Source organism: Heteronotia binoei, chromosome 7, assembly GCF_032191835.1.
Source record: "Heteronotia binoei isolate CCM8104 ecotype False Entrance Well chromosome 7, APGP_CSIRO_Hbin_v1, whole genome shotgun sequence".
NCBI classification, from domain to species: domain Eukaryota; kingdom Metazoa; phylum Chordata; class Lepidosauria; order Squamata; family Gekkonidae; genus Heteronotia; species Heteronotia binoei.
The window spans coordinates 73,076,206-73,096,569 of NC_083229.1; the positions used below are offsets into that span (position 1 = coordinate 73,076,206).

At 41.2% G+C, this 20,364-nt stretch overlaps 1 protein-coding gene and 1 non-coding gene across 3 annotated transcripts in view; both read left to right on the forward strand.

Annotated features, from left to right (window-relative positions):
* CCDC178 (coiled-coil domain containing 178) overlaps positions 1-20,364 on the forward strand; it is a 298,788-nt gene that overhangs the window by 97,228 nt on the left and 181,196 nt on the right. The window lies entirely within an intron of this gene.
* Positions 12,781-12,882, forward strand: LOC132575608 (U6 spliceosomal RNA). The gene has a single exon (XR_009555696.1). It is a non-coding gene; the product is annotated as a U6 spliceosomal RNA (small nuclear RNA).

Below are 20,364 nucleotides of genomic sequence, written 5' to 3' on the forward strand. Positions count from 1 at the left end.
TTCTGCCTTCCAAACCTGATCTTAAATTCTTTCTATCTGTAAGTCTTAAATTTTAACCCAATCCAACCATTACATTCTACAGTCTTATTATTTTATTATATATATTTTACTAACTATTACTTATAATGTAAATCTATACTATTCATCTTTAATGTCCACAAACGAGAAGAGCAAAGAAACCAATCACAAAATAGAACCCAGTAGCTTATTTTAACCGTATTAGAGATAAGTACTAACTTTGACCATACTAACAATAATCATAAGGAGAGATTAATATAATCTATACTTAACACTACCTTAATTATTTCCAACAGAGAAAAAATAAAAATAGCAAAGGACCAAAATAGAACCTAACAGATATTACTTTATCTGCTTCAATATCAACATCTATTGCTAAAAAGAAAGAAAAATAAAAAATAACCAAGAGCAGATCTTTAAAGTTTTTAAATACCTGTGTTGTCTACCTTATTGTAAATTGACCCAAATCAATTAATTATTTATTTGTCTAGATTAAGTAATTAATTATTTGTCTAGATTAAGTATTTAAATATTTAACTTCATTAAACTTTTGGAAGGCTCATATTACCCTAAAAAAGCACACACAAATTTAATAACCAGTGGCAATTTCATTTCCCATGCTTATCATTTTTACCTAGGTAAAAAATCATACAGTCTCTATAGAACAGGAAAGGTCCCCTGTGCAAGCACCAGTCATTTCTGACTCTGGGGTGACGTTGCTTTCACAACGTTTTCACAGCAGACTTTTTACAGGATGGTTTGCCATTGTCTTCCCCAGTCATACACTCCCCACCCCCAGCAAGCTGGGTACTCATTTTACCGACCTCAGAAGGTTGGAAGGCTGAGTCAATCTCGAGCCGACTACCTGAAAACTCAGCTTCCACTGGGGAACGAACTAAGGTCGTGATCAGAGCTTAGGATTGCAGTACTGCAGCTTTAACACTCTGCGCCATGGTCTCTATAGCCCTCTCTCTATTAACTTGCTCCATCTAACTTTATAAGAAAAAAGCGAAATCCCTAAATAAAAACGGCCTCCTTTCTCTCACTTATTTATCTCACCCATGGAAAAAATCATATATTTCTATAACCCACTCTATATTAAATTTATTAGTTTTAAGAATATGGAACCCATAAGTAAAAATAACAAACAGGAAAAAAGCATTCAGATTCTAAAAATCTCATTTGCAATTTCAAAATCATCTGTCTCTAAAAATCACACTTGTCATTTCCAATCTGTTTCAAGGCCACACACCAGTTTGCTTTTGTTAATTCCATGTTAACCAGTTACAAGAAAGAGCAACAGTTAATAATCTCTTCTTTTTAAAAGTTTTCCCAGACTTGATCTTCTTGAAGTAGTCAGCCTTTTCTCCCTTTACCATATATATCCATTTTATTAAATGCGATGGGATCTCCACACTGTCATTTCCTCCTGCACAAATTTTAAACAAGGTTGATTTCCGCCTCTTTTTTGTAACTGCACACAATGTCTCCATTGTCTCCATTTTGATTTCTTTCTACTACTTTTCCACCAGATCTTTCTCTACCTCTCTCATCTCCATAGACATCACTGGGATCCCTTCATCATTCCGCTCATGTAGATTTTCAGTTTCGCTGTGTTTTAAAATAAAGACTTCCATCTTGTCCTGTATTAACTCTGCTAGCAGACCAATTTCCTGCTTTAAGGAGGATATGGCAATCATAATATCTTTTTCATCAAGTGCTTCAGGTTGAATCTCTGCAATATAACTCAGTCTGATAATCAAAGTTAAAAAACCAACTCAAAATCCCAGATAGTCTATCTTTCTCAGTCTTCTCCAGCCATGAGCTTTCCTCTTACAATTCAGTTGTAATCATTTCAACTCCAATCAGGTATCAAAAGCATTTATCTTACAAAATATAGCAGACTTTTGTTCAGACCGTATTAAAATAAAATAATGCTCTCATTATAGCTTGATTAATTGTAAGCCAAATCCATTCAATTGTCAGTCCAATTTAAGTTATAAGGAGTTCTTAAGTTTGTTCTTTGTCTTTTTGAAGCCTTCCTTGGGGGGGATATCCTCCTCTTTCCCTTTTTTTTTAAACAGTTCAAATTGGCATTATAACAGAAGATCCATAAATTGATAGCAGTAAAAAGAAAAACTTACTTGCACAATAGCATTTTGGTGATTAAGGTAGAGATATGATATAGTAGAAGCTTGTTTAAAAAGAAAGCAGTCGGGTGTTTATCTCTTACTGCCATCATGGCGACAGCAACGGTGGAGCATCAGGGCAGACAGGAGGAACAGGGACCAGCTGCCGCCATTTCCCTGGATCCTGCAGAGCCCCTTGCTGTCAGAGGACTCCTCCAGAGGACTACAGCTGTGGCACCCCCCTACCGCCCGGTTTGGGGGTGGTCGCCAAGAGCGAGCTCCGTGCACCCCCCCAAACTCGAGATGCCAAAACCCCAGAGACAGACACATCTCTGATGCATCTCTGATGCTTATCTGTGTCCTCTGTCAACCAGCCTCAGAAAGGGCTGCTGCTCTATTGCAGCCTCAAAAAGCATTTCCTCAGAGGCCATGGTGGCTGCCTCTTTTCTGTCACTCCCTCCTTCCCTCCTCCCCTCAGCCTCACCCAGGACAGTTGAGAATTGGGCCACTGGGGAAGCTGTTGCTAGGCAGTAAGGGAGAGCCCTCAGCTGAATATAATGCCATAGAGTCCAGAGGGAGAGATCTGTTGTTTGGAGATCATTTGTGATTTCAGGAGATCTTTAGGCTCCACCTGGAGGTTGGCTACCCTAGGCATGTCAGCACCCTCTGGGTAACTTGATGTTACCTGACTGGATTTTTTTAACTAAGCCTGTCTGCTTGCTCTTGTTCAGCAGCAGCCCCCTTATGACAGACAGTGTGACTTAGCAGTTGCCAACTCCAGGTTGGGAAATTTCTGGAGATTTGAGGGGTGGAGCCTGTAGAGGGTATGGTTTGAGGAGGGGTGGTACCTCAGAAAGGTACAATGTCATAGACTCCACCCTCCAAACCAACCATTTCCTCCTGGGGAACCATTATTGCCAATCTCCAAGTGAGAGAAACCAGAGAACCACAGTGAAGATTGATAGCAAACAGGTAAATAACTGGAAAATCACAAAATGCAATAAATAGTAATTCCAAATACTTAAACAAAAATTCAAAAAGCAGCAGCAATGATAATTTCATAGAAAATTTAGTAAATATACAAAACACTAATCACTACAGCATCTATAAGATCATACAACAATTCAATTAATAACAACACTCATAAATCATTATAAACAGTTCATTAATGTCCTAAAGTACGTTGTTCCTCCAGATGACTTCCAAAAGTTTAGCAAGACGATCCTGCCACTTCTCTTGCAGTGGATTAAAGTGCTAGTGCGCTCCAACAGTCCTGTGGCCAATATCGATCTTATATGTTGATAGATGTTTCAATAAGAAATTCAATCCAGCCAAAATCAAGGCTTCAGTTCTTGAAAAAATAAACAAGTGGGTGTGTGGAAAACCTTTGACGGGGACGCGCATATATCACCATTTCTGACCCAGTCTTTTATCGAAGAGGCTTCTCCCACTCATCTAGAAACACAGAGCCACATAGTAATTTTTACAGCAATATGTATAAGATATAACTCAAGTCAAAAGCCCTTTACACAACATATTTAGTATAGGCTGCTCACCAACTAGCCCAGGTAACAGCCTCACAGCACTACGCATGGAGAAACTCTCAACATACCTAACAAACTTACATCCTTATAAATGCTAATACATAGCAGCTGCTTTCTCTCTTAAAGCAATAACACCAACGAGGAAACCACAGACACACCTAAAGCCAATACCATAACTTGCAAACTATCCATTTTACTAAAACTAACACAGAATTATATTACAATAACAAAACATCCTAAGAGAACTGTAAATAACAAATAAGATCCAAGGCTGAGCTAAGCCCTCCTATAAATAACACGTAAGATCCAAGGCTGAGTTAAGCCCCGTGGGCTCAAGAGAATTCATTTTGAAAATCCAGAAAGCCTCCTCACAGAGTAAAACTCTCTGAATTTCATCTGCTGTCCTATGGGTACCCTGATACTTATACAAAACACAAAACCTCATATCATTTTCAAAATGCTGATTGGAGACAAAATGCTCCATAAGAGGAGCTTCCATATTGTGCGAGCGATCCCTAGACTGGTGTTCCAGGACCCTAACTCGTATTTGCCCAGTCGTATTACCTATGTACACCTTGCCACACCCACAGGTGATTACATAGACCACATGACACGTGGAACATGTACTGAAATGTCTTTGTCTAATTTTAAGTCCACTGCCTGGATGTACAAACTCCTTGGTGTTCATAGCCAGTGGACAAACTTCATCTCCACAGGGAAAGTTCCCTACCACCATCTTGTGCTCCAAAGCTGTATTCTGTCTCACATCAGAATGTGTAACCTTTGATACTTTTTGCTTTTCTAAAGCCAATCAGAGGTCTCTCCTTGCAACTTGGGGCTTTGCTCAAAATATACCAGTGCCTATTTATAATATTTCTGATCTTATTAGAAAATGGTGTATAATCAAAGGCACACACTATTTGATGACCTCTATCCTTCTGCTTTTTTCCAAATAAAAGTGCTCTGTCGATAGTGTCAGCTTTGGTAACAGCCTCAGTTACCACCTGAGCCGGATAGCCTCTGTGGACAAAATCCCTCGCCAATGCACCTCGATCTCTAATGTTATCATCCTCTCTGGTTGATCGATATTCGCCACAGGACTGTTGGCTGCACTAGCGCTTTAACCCACCGCAAGAAAAGCAGCAGGATCGTCTTGCTAAACTTTTGGAAGCTGTCTGGAGGAACGATGTACTTTAGGACATTAATGAACTGTTTATAATTATTTATGAGTGTTGTTATTAATTGAATTGTTATATGATCTTATAGATGCCATAGTGATTAGTGTTTTGTATATTTACTAAATTTTCTATGAAATTATTATTGCTGCTGCTTTTTGAATTTTTGTTTAAGTATTTGGAATTACTATTTATTGCATTTTGTGATTTTCCACAGTTATTTACCTGTTTGCTATCAATCTCCAAGTGAGGGCTGGAGATCACTCAGAATTACAACTGCTCTCCAGATGGCAGAGATCAGCTCCCCGGGGAGATGTGTGTGTGTTAATGCCTTCACTTGGGTAATGTGGAAGACAGCAAGGATGGGAAAACACTCACCCAGAATTTCTTTCTAGAGTCCATTGTATTTTCTTTTCACAACGGGCCTTATTCCTAGTTTTTAATAATTATATAACCCTTACACATTTCAGGTGTAGCTTCATCAGGGGGAATCTTTCAGATTCGTTCTAGTCTCTTGTACAGAATTATTAAATATTCTTTTTCCTTTGCATCATTTCATCTCTTTCTTCTTCATTTGCCTGGCAAGTTCCTCCATAGTTGGTTTCTCCTCTAGAACTTTCTTGCAGCACTACAAGCATGAAAACATTCAGACCATCTTCTTGTTCATATAGGTTATGTTTCCTTCTCTCATATTCTATTTTGAATGTAAAAATTCTACATTGTGTTTTTCATAATGTGCTTTTATATTGTAATAGCCAATGGCCATGTACAATAAACTATTCATTCATTGATTCATATTCTACTCTCTTCCCCAAATCTGAGTCTCCGTACCTCTCAACCTGCTCCCCATCTTTTAGTTTTCCTGTACTCAGCCAAGGCCTGTAGCCAGAAAATTTTGGGTGGAAGGGCCTGAGAGATTTTTTAAAAATGGTGTGGGGGCTGCAGGGTTTGGCTGCTTCTTCCCTCCAGTGGCCAGCCTGCCCAGCCCCAGCTCTCTTTCTCATTGTTGCTCTCTCTCTCTCTTGCTGTCCCTCTCCCTGTCACTCTCTTCCACTCTCCCTTGCTCTCTCGCTGTCACTCTCTTGCTCCCCCCCTTACTGTCGCTCTCTTGCTCTCGCAGTCACTCTCTAGCTCTCCCCCTCGCTGTTACTCTCTCTCTTATACTGTCACTCTCTTGCTCTTCCCCTCGCTCTCTCTCTTGCTGTCATGCTCTCTATCTATCTATCTATCTATCTATCTATCTATCTATCTATCTATCTATCTATCTATCTATCTATCTATCTATCTATCATCTATCTATCTATCTATCTCATTTTCCCCTTGCTCTCTCACTGTCACTCTCTCACTCTCCCTGTCTCTCTCTCTCCCTGTTGCTCTCTCACTCTCCCCCTCACTGTCACTGACTCTCTGTCACTGTCACTCTCTCACTCTTCCCCTTGCTCTCCCCCCCCTGCTGTCATTGTCGCTGTCACTCTCTCATTCTCCCCCTTGCTGTCATTCTTGCTGTTGCTTTCTCTGTCTCTCCCTGTTGCTCTCTCCTGCTCTCTCACTCTTATTGGTCTCTCTTGTGCTTGCCCGCTCTCCCTCCCTTTTCCTTGGGTCCTGGAGGCCCTCCAATGGAGGGGCCCCACAAAGGAAAGGTTTTGTTTGTTTGTTTGTTTAAAAAAAGAGTGGTCTGCCTCCCCAAACCCCACCATAGCTATGGGCCTGACTCAACCAATCAGCTCTACTGCCAGCCATTCTTCCTGTCACTTCCTCATCTGGTGAGAAAATGCCCTTCCCTCCAGTGTTTCCTCTAAGGTGTAGTAGCATATGCTCACGCACAACTTTTAAGCCCTCAGTGCTTAAATTTTTCATCTCAGCACAGGCAAATGGAGTCTTGGAGAGGCTTCCATATGCCCCCTTGGGCTCCAAGTACTACAGCACCCATGAGGCAATACTAATCCTCCTGCCACATTTTGTGAGCGATGGGTAATCTCCTCCCTCCTTTCTACCTCCTTAACTACCCATCAGTAGTTCATGCAGAGTAGGGAAGATGCCTGAGAGGCAGCTTAGAAATGGAGCCAGAGGCCATGGGAGTTTGAGCTGGGCACGACAGCGTCAGCAGCAATAGCTGAGGAAGAAATGGCAGAAAGGTACAAAAAACATGGTGTGGCTGTGCCTCCCACTGCTGGCCAACCAAGGAGATGCTGGAGGAGGCCAGCAATACATGGGGTGGATATGGCATCAGGTTGCTGAGCAACTCCAGCCTAGGGAAGAGAGTTCACTGCATAACTTTCCCCCCTTTTGCAAAGCAGAGAGCGTCTTTTGTGCCACTACACCCAGAGGTAGATGCACAGAGACCACCTTTGCCCCAGTGGAGAGATTCCCCCACCAAAGGGGCTTGCTCAATTGAACACTTACCTCCAGGACGCTTGTCTTGGAATAAGTATCTCAGTCTCCAAGCTCTGTTTGCCTAAGGGGCATAAAGGGGAGGGAGCGGTGGAGAATGCACACTCTTTGCTACATAAAAAGCACTTCTCCCTGTTGTAATTTTGCCATGCTTTAAGGAGGAGTTTGAAACAAAGCGCTTTGAGTGAAGGGGTGAGAATACAGAGCAAATGAAGAAATTTAACACATTCAAGAACCAAACAGATTCAAGAACCAAGCAAGAATAGCATTCCACAATTAAGAAGACTGTAGATTTATATCCCACCCTTCTCTCTGAATCAGAGACTCAGAGTGGCTTACAATCTCCTTTATCCTCTTTCCCCACAACAGACACCCTGTGAGATGGGTGGGGCTGAGAGAGCTCTCACAGAAGCTGCCCTTTCAAGGACAACTCCTGTGAGTGCTATGGCTGACCCAAGGCCATTCCAGCAACTGCAATTAAGGGTACAGCTGCCCATCTATCTCCAATTTTGACATCTTTATATTTTTCCAGGAATTAAACCCAAATGACCAACCATATAAGCTAAGCTTGTTCCTGTTTGGTTCTTAAATCTGTTAAACATTTTAATTAGGTTTTTAGTAATTTCCCGCTCAACCCTCATTGTATCTGAAGACATGTGTGTGCACATGAAAGTTTATACCTTGAAAAACTCTACAGTAAATTTTGATGCCTGATAATCATCTGAAAAACTAATTTGTGCGATAGTCATATGTAGACTCACTGACTACTTTAATTCTCGTAGCTCACGAAGTAGAATTTTGCTCACAAGATGCCTCAGCCAAGAGGGAACATTGTTTCCCTCCTATATGAATCTCTTTCCTCGTTTATCCTACCAGACCTTTTTGTCCCTGTATGGGAACCCATTGCCTCTCTGCATTGGTTTGCTCTGGACTAGTCATGTGGGAGGAACATAGTTTGGGCAACCATAATTTTAATTGGGCATTTAGCTTAAAGGTAAATGCACAAGGATTGTAAAACATGAGTGGTTTTATTAGATTGCTATACAAATATTGCCATGGTATTATTGCAATTTATGTTTTCAGGGTTTTCACATTAGAGGATGTTCTCTGTGTGACAGTCCTAATACAAGGACCAATTTAGATAACATTAGTACAACCCAGACATAGTTGCAGTATTAAGATATTGAAGTTTCCATTCTGTATATAATATTTCATATCTGAGCATGTATTATGTTTTTTTAAAAAACCTATAGGTTATGCTAATTACCATGATCCTGCATATGGTCTATGTCTTCTTGTGATTCCAGAAGCACACAACCCCACTCAATTTTTATTTTTTATTTTATTTGTGTTATTTAGAGTCTGCCTTTCTCACAGGAGTGTGAATCCTGATGCTACACATGAGATTGATGTAGGCTGATGTGAAAGTCTCTTAAACTTTATTGTACCTCCAGTCTCTTGCCTGCCATCTGCACCCACCTGCCTGTTCTAAGTATTCACCTAAAATACAAGCTTCTTTTTATTTTTACTGCTTGCAAAGTCCTTCTTAGAGTCTCAGGGGAGGAAAAAGAGAGCATGAGAGTGAGTGAGTAAGGGAGGCTAGCCTCTACTTTTCTGTCAGAAACAACAGATTAGTCCAGGAACTTAGAGTCTAGCCTGCATGATTTCCACTGGAGGTATTTCATATTCCTAAGGTAGTTATGACCTGCAATCTGCAAACCTAAGGTCTGGATAGTAAAATATCTGCATGTGTACATATGTAGCCTACTAAGAGTGGCCAATGAATCTTGCCTATAAATCTCTTATGTTGGTGATGTCCAGGCAATATTGCTCTTCAAGTGTGGTTCTTCATTACTATAGATATTTTAGAGCATGCAGAAAAGAACTGACTTTAATTGGTTGGTCAAGGTTCCACTATGGTTGCACATTGCAAATTTGGAGATGAAGCATATCTATGAAGATAGGGAAAGGAAATAGTACTAGAAGGGGGCAGACTTTGTTGCTTTGCTGGCCATCACCATAATGCAGAAAGGGTAGGATATCAGGTAGATTTATCATAGGTCTGCTCCCAATATTCATCCTAATAGCCAACCAGTAAGCTTAGCAAGAGATTATTGCCACAGGTAAGGGAGTTAATTTAGAGGTGCCTAACCAATCTTGTGCACATCAAATTGGACTTTGACTTTTTGGTATACTGTGCTATGTGGTAGAGTCTTCTGTCTGCGAAACCAAAGCCTTATTGAATGAGGAACTATTCGTACATTTTCTGAATTGTGGCCTAAATTTACTGAGTAGCCTTGTAAGTTCAAGAAAAAGTCATTTGCATACAAAGAATTATTTTATTGTTGGATAACTTTACATTAATAAAGATCTTATAGCTGGCAGCAAGTATAACAACAAAGAATTTAGGCACTCCCTAAATTCAATCAGAGCTTGGATAAAACACAGACTATATTAATGTATGGGCACTGTTATAAACTCTATTAATATAGCTGAAAGCCGTCAAGCACCAGTGACCCTCAGAAACATAAAAAAGTTTGTATTAAAAATCACTGAACACTACAAAAATGGGAACAATAGATATAAATTAAATTCTACTCCCAACTTTATAAGCCACCTTTCTCTATAAAATATAGTTTTTACCTCTGTGAAAATTGTAATCTGGTAGGTTTAGGATATTTATGTGCTGAATGATGCTTTCTTGTCTATGGTATAGTTATTCTAATCAAATTAAAATGAGTTCTGTGAATTTATTCTGGCAAAATAGTACATTTTTGGCCCTCACCATAAAGGGATTTTATTTTAGTGGTTAGTATTAAGAGCAGCAGTATTTACTGCTGCTTGCATTTGTGTGGTTCACAGATGAACACTCCTCTTGTGTATTCAGTGACAAATGGCAATCACTTTATCATTTATCTTATGACAAATAGCAGATTCAGCCACAAACTGCTGTCCGTAGCAAACTTACAGGATGAAGTTCTTTATTGTTTATGGTTTGTGGGTTGATGTATTCATGCCTTGTTTGTTTGTGAAATGAACAAAAATCAGTAAGCAGGCATGAACAGAAATTTGGCTACACAATCAATTGTACTTTCCCATCCCACCCCCACCTCCTAGTCTCCTAAGTATCTTGCAAGGAAATTCGCTGAACTAGGTCTAAGCTGCAAGGAAAAAAAGCCTTTAGGAAAAAAAGTCATTAAAAGATGCACTAAATTGTGACATTATGCCCTTAAGCCAAAATAACACTGAATGGAGTTCCTACCTCACATTAACCTCCTGAATAAAGGTCCTCAGTTTGATGGCTGGCTGTTGTCATAAGCAAGTGATGTCAGACAATACTTGAAGAAAATGATTACAGGTGGTTTGCAATATAGTAGTGTTTTTCACTGTTTACTCTTCAGAGTCTGAAACTATTTTTTAAAAAAGTATGGTGTGGCAGAACGTGCTTGCTATGGCCTGCAGACCCTGTTTCCGCCTTGCCCTTCTAGGTGTTTCTCCACACCTAGACGTTAATAGCCCTGGCGGGGCTTTTTTTTTTTAACTCTCAGGATAGGCTGATGCCACCAACTGCCCTTTGTATGGAATTGCCCACTGGGAGGGGCAGGACTCCCAGCTTCCCTTCCAAGTTCTGAGTCCTTGCCTCTATGTTCCAGCTGCCCAGCACTTGGCCACCATGGGGACAGTTTACTGCATTGGGTGCCCCTGAAAGAATAACCGCTTGCCAGCTGCCTGCGTTCTCCCTTGCCCGCCTCTTAAAATAGTATGTCTGAGACAGTGGAGGTCTATGTGGTACAGAGAACTAATCCCATCATCAAAAGTTTAAGTATTTATTAAAAATAGAATGTTTACAAGCATCCTTTTGGCACAGCACCAAATTGAGCAAGGAATCCAAAATAAATGAGTAAAAACACAAATCCTTTGTCCCTTTGTCTATACATGCCCTATCAGATGGTAAAATATAGGACAAGGTATTTAGCTTAGATTTTCTAGATCTCTACATTATAACCATTACCTTGAAACTTGTTCCAACTCTCCCAGGAAAGCACATGGTCAATGACTGCCTGCTTCATGGTGAGGTCTATCCCTGCTGTCCTGGACACAGCACCCAAGGAAAAGAGAGCTGCTTCCTTTTTACTGCTTCCTTTTTATTACCTCTCCCTATGCTCTACACCCCTGACCCATGTCAGGCAAGGTCAGAGAAGCATTTCCTGAATATTCTAGACATTTACTTCCTGGAGTTTGTTCTAGTCTAAAGTTTTCCAAACCTCTGTTCCCTGCTTGGAGGGGGGGAAAGGGGGAAGCTTGGCCATTCCTTTGTCTATCCCTATTAGCATTTGTATGGCGATGGGCTGAGATACAAGCAAACTGACTTCCTCCTCTGCCTAGAGGGAAAAAAAACCACTGTTAAAACACAAAATGGAGACTTTGCTCTTTGCCAGCCTCCCAAGAGAAAATGCATTTCTTCACAAATGGTATCATTTATTTCTACTTTTTAAAAAATAGTCTGGTTATTGTAGCGGCTTTGTTATTAGATGGCGGGGGGGGACAGCACTGGTGTTTTGGGAAGAAAAAATAGTTTATTCCATTGTACTGCCCTTATGTGCTTCACATATGCTTCATTAGAGGGACCCATAAGAATGTAAATAAAAAGAAGAAAAATAAATAAATGGGGCAATTCCTAGCCTGCAAGTGATCATCATAGTATAGCAGGGGGTGTGTGTGCTATGAATCCAGTTTTATGAACTAATATTGTAACAAAAAAGGCAAAAGAGTAAAAAGCTGGATGGAGAGATAACAACTGTGAGGGGATGAGGATCTTGATATGGTGTCATGTGGGCTGGGAGTTTAGAATACCTGAATATTCCCATTCACACAGTGAGAAAACCTGCTTTGATTACAATCCTTCAGTACAGAAGGTTGAGAAATAACGGGGTGAAGCTGAGAGAGCCAGTTTGGTGTAGTGGTTCAGTGTGCGGACTCTTATCTGGGAGAACCAAGTTTGAGTCCCTATTCCTCCGCATGCAACTGCTGGAGTGACCTTGGTCAGTCATAACTCTCAGAGGTGTTCTGCTCAAGAGCAGTTCTGGGAGAGCTCTCTCAGCTCTACCTACCTCACACAGGGTGTCTGTTGTAGGGAGGGGAAGGAAAAGGAGATTGTAAGCTACTCTGAGACTCCTTCAGGTAGTAAAGGGGGGTATAAATCCAATCTCCTCCTCCTCTTCTTCTAGAAAGAGATAATTGTAGGCTGTAGCTTTTAGAAGTCAAGGCTCTAATTTGACACCAAGTGAGACCAAAATAGCCATGTGGAAGCATCCTATGACTTGTTCATGAGGGCTCAAATCAAATTACATCTAGTCCAGAAGTGTGTAGGATTCCATAAGCAGGGCATGAGGACCTCTTCCTATTGTTTCTCCTCAGCATTTGACATTCAGTGGAATGTTACTTTTGTACATTGGAGGGTACTGAAATACGCATTAGTGGCTATTGTCTGGTGTTTTTAAAAAACCCTGTAATTAGAGGTCATTACAAATCTTCTCTGTACCATTCGTGCTGCTGAACAATACAGAGAAGATTTCCATGGCCCCTGCACAAAGATGACATGTTAGAGGCCAATACCAGATCTTCTGTGTCAATAAAGCATGATATAAAGTACCACCTCAGTTTGCAGTACTGAATATATTGCCAATTTATACCATTTTGTGTTCCCAGATCCTAGCACTATGAGAGACAGGGGAAAATCTCATATACATTTCAAAAGGGTCTGGGAAGATAGAATCTGACCAGAGTTCTTTTGTAGAAGGACTTGTACTACTAAGAGGAACCCTCATCAAAAATCCTATTGAAAAATCAACATTGGCTGCAGTTACATGACAGTACAAAAACATGGGGTGGGATCAGACAATACGGTTGCTACAGTGATCTCTCAGCTTTGAAAAAGCTGGCAACACAGTTGCTGTCCCATGAGGTTAGGATGGGCTGTGCTTGCGCTGAGAGGAGTGATCACATTGCTCCTGTGCTTCCATGGCATGCCCAGGCCGATCCCATGGCTGGAAATGTGCCATGGAAGTGCCACATCAACTTTGCTGCTGGGAAGTTTCCAGTGGCTCTTTAATCTGTTCCCAGGCTCTCCTAAAACAAGGTAAGGACAAGTGGGCTATCAGGCACAGATGTGCGCATGTGATCACACACATTAAATAACAAGTAGGGGTAGTCCATCTGATCACACCCATGCTCACAAGCAAACAGAATGGCAGCAAGTGGGAATGACATCCACCACACCCTGTCCTTATGCTGTTTGCTTTTGCCTTCACCACTACCCCATGTCCTCCCTCTTATATCTGCCACCTAGTGCAAAAGTGGAGTTAGGACAGTAATCAGAGTGTCCCCTGTGGCCAGACTCTACTCTTCCCTTTACTTTCATTTCCCCTACCAAGGCATGCAGTTGCTACATCATTGCTCAGCAGGTAATATATGCGGGGGGAGGGGGAATAAAGTGTCAAAAGGGGTAGTTACATTCTATATCTACTGAGCCCATGTGCAGCATTGTGATGCAGGAGGTGATGAACTGGGGAACTAAGTCCCCTAGCCCTTTCCCTCCTCTCCATGGTAGCAATGGACGGAGTCATTCAAACAGATTCTACCAGCAGCCATTCCACAGTTCACCCTTTGAACTGGATCAAAGTAGGTTTAGTTTTCATCCGGTAAAAGGAGAAAGCCCCAGGAAGCTGACAAGTTGTGCTCACAATGAGCTCAGTATTGTGTAGACATCAATCTATGCAGGGGAAAATCTCCATGTGGAGCAGCCATTAACTTTTCTGAAAGCTACCTTTTTTCCAGATTATGCTTCAGTTCCACACACAACGGGGGGGTTTGTCCACTGGGTTGCAATCACTTATGTTGGGGGGTGGGGAGTGATTCTGCTTTGTGTGTTGAGTAATGTTTTTTCTTCCTTACTGTGCTTCAGGGATAAAACCTATATGGAAAAATTCTTTATGAAACGTGATCATCAAACACATAAATATCAGGAAGGCGGCGAACCTCTGTCTTTACTAGCTAATGTTTGTACACGTGATTTGGAGTTTGAAAATTCCTTTATCTCTCGGCTTGGCTTCGCGAACGAAGATTTAAGAAGGGTGCAATAGTCCACGTTTGCTGCAGGCTCGCTGGTGGCTGACAAGACCAATGTGGGACAGGCAGGTCCGGCCACAGCGGCTGCAGGGAAAAGTCTGATTTAGGGTTGGTCCTGTAGCAGTGCGATTCTTCCTCAATCTCCTTTTGTCCTCAAGACCAGCTATGCGTGCGTTCTCAAAGGAAGAGACAGCCTGGTGGATGGTGTGCCTCCATGCTTTGCGATCTGAGGCTAGGTCAGACCACTGGTGATGGTTGATGTGACAGGTGCTAAGGGATTTCTTCAAGGAGTCCTTGTACCTCTTCTGTTTGAATGACTCCGTCCATTGCTACCATGGAGAGGAGGGAAAGGGCTAGGGGACTTAGTTCCCCAGTTCATCACCTCCTGCATCACAATGCTGCACATGGGCTCAGAGGTATAAATTCCTTTATAATTGCTAACCATACTCTCTGCTTCCTATGGTTTTAAGCATTTTCAGCCATCCAAAATGTTCTATTATCAAAAATCAGTTAACTGTATGATCTACTCAGGCTGATCTCACTAGCTTAAATTTCCCTGTAAAACATATCCCTTAAAAGAATGGATTGCTAAATTAGCTGAAATTACACTTTTGAGAAACTGAACCAGGTGTGATTTGAATGCACATTTTACTTAGTACCTAGTATAGGCTTGGATTTAATAGTAAAAAGCAATGGTTATAAGAATTCTAGTTATTTGCTCCTTTGTTCTAAACTAGGAGTTTGTCACTCTCTCAGTGGCCAGTACTAATTCATTTCCCAGAAACTGCTCTGCCACCTTTTTATTTTAAGCCCCAGCAGCCTGGATCCTTCTTGGAACAAGTGGAGGCCATCTCTTTTGTACATGTCCTGCTTGTTCCTAACAAACTTTTACCCTACCTCCCCACACCATCATATCATCCACACCCTGACCTGAATAGCCCAGGCTAGCCCAATCCTGTCTGATCTTGGAAGCTGTTTGTTACTCCTAGCTAGTAATTAGATGGGCAGCCTTCAAGGAAAACCAAGAGCATGATACAGAGACAGGTAGTGGCTTACCTTAAAAGCAAGTCTAGCTCACCATCTAGTGGTGCATAATGCTAAAAGAGCTAGACCTTCTGGCTGCCAGACAATCTTAGCATCTCCTAGCTATACACTGCCATATGATAATTAATTAATTAATTTCATACACACTGAGACTCCTGCTTGTTTAACCATTGAGATTCCTGCCTGTTTAACCATAGAGCTTTGCCCAAATGCTAGAGTGATCCTGGAGTTATGCTAATATAACCCAAGGTGCACAGGTACTGACATCTCTGTGTTGGAATGCTGTGCGTTGCCCCTCATTTTCCCACTTATTTTTTTTCTGCTGCCCAGCTGAATGGCTGTAGAAACTGCTCACTAGTGTCAGGGGATCCCCTGCCACCAGATGGAATCTAGCAAGCCTAGTCACACATTTGTATTTGCGAAACACATTTGTATTTGCGAAATATATCTACTGAGCCCATGTGCAGCATTGTGATGCAGGAGGTGACAAAGTGGGGAACTAAGCAGGGTAGGGAAAAGTCTGTACAGATTCCCAGTCTTTACCAAAAGAGCATGCGGGATCACAATGAAATGATGACAGGCTATGAACTGCAAATACATGGTTCCTTCATGCCACCAAGATACAAGTTCTTGATCTGCAGCATGTCTGCTGTTTACTTCCCAACAGGGCTTTTTGGGTAGAAAAAGTCCAGTAGGAACTCATTTGCATATTAGGCCACAACCCTTGATGCCAAGCCAGCTGGAAGTGTGTTCCTGCTCAAAAAAGGCCTGCTTCCCCAAAGCTTAGCATGAGTCTCCCACTCTAGTGATTGGTTCAGGGAGGCTATGTTTGTTGAACATGCTCCGTTCGTCACAGGTTCCAAACTAATCATCAGTGATTTGGCAAGGCCTAGAAGTATGCCTTCCTGAGCTCAATTTCCAATGTGATGGTTTGGGAAGAAGAAAAATGCTTACCACCTAAATATTGTGGGGGTTATATGAAACAATGCCCCTCCTCAAATTCAAAAGAATTTGAACCTGGGCCTTCCCAGCCTTTGTTTGACATTATAACTACTATATCACACTGGCTTAGCTCCCACATCAGTTTGTCAAAATGCATTTCAGTGCTACTTCATGACAAGAAATATGCTCATTGATTCCAAAGGGGTGTCAAACATGCAGCCTGGGGGCTGAATCAGGCCCCAAGCAACTGCCTGTTGTCTGCTTCCTTCTCCCTTTCTTGCATCCTTCTGCATCACAGCTTGCTTTGCCAGGCTTGCTCAATCACACAGGAGCTACAGAGCAAAACCTCTGTTTTCTCCATTGGCTGATGCTTCTTCCTTGGACAGGAAGGGGGGAGGGAGAGCTTGCTTTGCCAGGCTCTCTCAATCATACAGCAGAGCTACTGAGCCAAGTCGCTCTTCCTTCTATTGGCTGAGGCTCCTCTCCCTCCTGGTCCCTGGGGGAAGGAAGGAAAGAGCCAGAGCTTCCTTTGCCTAGTTCCCTGGATCCAATGGGAAAGATACAAAGAAAGCACCATTAAGACCAACAAGTGCTAATGTTTTAAGGATGCTTTAAGGTTTTTTTTTAAAAAAAAACCCAAAAAACTTTGTGTTTGTCTGTGTTCTTTATAAAGTTTATATCAGAGGTGGCCAATGGTAGCGCTCCAGATGTTTTTTGCCTACAACTGTAAGAAAAAGCCCCCTACTTTTCAAACACATGGACATCGTGATCACCAGTATGGTTGCCAGGGTGCCTGGAGTTTTGCACTTAAAACACAATTTTATTGGTAACATATGGTAATAAATCTATTTCTTACATCTTTAAAAACTTCTTTTATCTACCCCATATATTACTTTCTACCCACCCCTCCCCCCATTACTTGACCCCCGCCGGTGTTATTTACTTAAAATGCAAATATTTAAAGGTACCCTTAACTATTAAAACAAAAAAAATTATTCTTTTTTTTAAACTTAATCATTATCAAAAATTGTCCAATGTCCTTTTATTTTCCACTCTTTTTCTACATATCTTCTAAACTTTTTCCACTCCGTCTTAAAAACTTCTAAATCATAGTCTCTTAATATTCTTGTTAATTTGTCCATTTCACTCCATGTCATAACTTTTATAATCCAATCCCATTTCTCTGGTATTTTTTCTTGCTTCCACAACTGCACATATAATGTCCTAGCAGCTGAAAGCAAGTACCAAATTACAGTTCTATCTTCTTTTGGAAATTTTTCCATTTGTAATCACAGCAGAAAAGTCTCTGCAACTTTCTTGAATTCATATCCCAAGATCTTAGAAATTTCTTGCTGAATCATCTGCCAATACTTTTTTGCTCTTTCACAAGTCCACCACATATAGTAGAAAGAACCTTCATGTTTTTTACATTTCCAACATCTGTCTGGCATCTTATTGTTCATCTTTGCCAATTTTTTTAGGAGTCATATACCATCTATACATCATTTTAAAACAGTTCTCTTTAATACTATGACACGTCGAAAGTTTTATAGAATTCTTCCACAAATATTCCCAAGTTTCCCTCTGTATTTCTTTATTTACATTAATTGCCCATTTAATCATTTGAGATTTCACTACTTCATCCTCCGTAGACCATTTTAAAAGTAATTTATATATTTTTGAAATTAATTTTTCATTATCTCCAAACAGAACTTTTTCCATTTCTGTTTGTTCTTTTCTTATTCCTTCAGTTTTGATATCATTATCCACCAAGCTCTTTATTTGTTGCATTTGGAACCAATCATATTTATTATTCAACTCTTCAGCAGTTTTCAATTCTATTTTGCCACTTTGTATTTTTAATAATTGATTATACGACAACCACTTTTCTTCACTTATCTCAGCCGTTATTTTTATTACTTCAGCTGGCACTATCCATAACAGTCTTCTCTCATCTCCATATTTTCTATATTTCAGTATAAGAAGTTTATCAAGGGGGGGGAGAAGAAGAAAAGAAGACTCAGTGTTAAGCTAGGGAATAGGAAATCAATGTATTAGATTAGTTATAGGGAAATAGCATGAATTTCATTTGTAACCATGAATTCTAATGTAATTGTGTGCTTCTCTAATCAATTGATATCATAATTGTGTGTTTTACCAATCAACTCTGATTATTTATATGGCTTAAATAGCAGCAATGATTCTGTTAATTCACCCTTTTTATATCAATGATTGTGACCTTTTGTTTTAAAATACTGTATGCCAAACAATGTTGCCAATGTCTGTTGCCTCCACATCGTAGTATTCAAGGAAGTAGCCTTTGGCCCATTGGATACTGTATTTTTCAAATTGATTTTTGAGTGTTTTCAGTTTAGTGGCTCCAACTTTTAGATAGAAGATACACCCCGGTTGATACTTGGCTCCCCGTGGATATGTCGCCTGTCAAGATCAGCTGTGGACTTTTGTTTGTTGTGTTATTCAAGACTTTGTCTCCAGTTGGTGACGTAGGTCTTGAGGGGGGGAATTGTAAGAAAAAGCCCCCTACTTTTCATACACATGGACATCGTGATCACCAGTATGGTTGCCAGGGTGCCTGGAGTTTTGACTCGCACACATCTGCTCTAAGAAGTGGACTTTGCCCATGGTTTCTAAGGCTTATGTGGATATTATAAGCCTCAGCTTTGCAGCAGCATTCTACATCTCTGGATGGGTGTTTGCCAGAGCTACAGACGAGCTTCCAGCTGTTCCTTGCATGCCAAGTCTTGGCCATTGCAGTGGAAGAAGCCACGCCACCACGAACTGTACAGGCAAACAGTTTCCAGCCTGTTTCCATGAACCAAAGGCTAACACCACCAGAATCCATCTTGTTTTCCTGACTCCATTACAGCAAAGCAAGAGACTCATGTATCCAACAGCTGCTTCAACTTCTGCATAAGGCAATCAAGCTTATCTTAGGCGTGGATCCTGCCAGACCGCCTAAGCCTTTGTCTAACGGAACTCAAGACGAAGACTGGTGCCAAGAGAAGACTGAAGAAGAGGAAGACCATCTTCAGCCAGAGCCAAGTTCCTTTGTGTAAACTGGGTGTTACCTTAGGTAGCAATTTGGCCATCAATTGTCATCTTTTTAGATAAGTTTAATAGTCTTAAGTACCCCTCCACCCAGTGATTTCCCCCATTCTCTTCCCCAATTGTCATCCTGGAGCATCCCCACCCTGGTCCTTTGTTACCTGGAGATCCAATCAGGTAACCAGGACTCCAGCTTGTTCATTGGTCAGTTATGGGTACCCAATTAGGTATCATGAATTAACTTGCTGTTGGCTACTGCAAAAGTCCAGCCCTTATGGTCACTGCAGAGCCTCCCCTTTTTCTGAGGTCATGTACCAGCTGACCACCTCTCCTCCACCCCTGTACCTCCCATTCCCTAAGGGCTCAAGGTAGTCTTTATTACCTGTGACACAGCTCCCCACATGTGTGCATCTAGCAGTACCCCAGTTCCGCTGTCTAGATCCATCCCCGATTCTGGCCACAGTTGAGGGTCCCATTTCCCCCGTCCTCTTTCGTCGCCATTGGAGCCTTCCTTGAAGACTACGATTGGTAATTATCACCCTGTTTGTCTATCCATGTGTTGTCTCTATATCTCTCTCTATTTTTCCTAGGACTGTATGTATGTTTCATGAGCACATTGCCTTGTATGTGAGTTCTATATTTTTCTGGAATAAATTTTAATTGTTTTACTTAATTAGAGTCCTTGGTAAATTTAAGCATTAATTTCTGGATGCGGATCCTGTATACATAGATAAAAGATCCTTATTAAGTCAAGTGCTCACCTGACAATTCCCCATCCTCGTTTTGAGGGCATTTTGGCTTACACAACTCCCATTAGCCCCAGCCATTGACCATGCTGACTGGGGCTGATGGGAGTTGTAGGCAAAAAACATCTGGAGAGCTACCGTTGGCCACCCCTGGTTTATGTCTCTGCTACCTGGCATTACA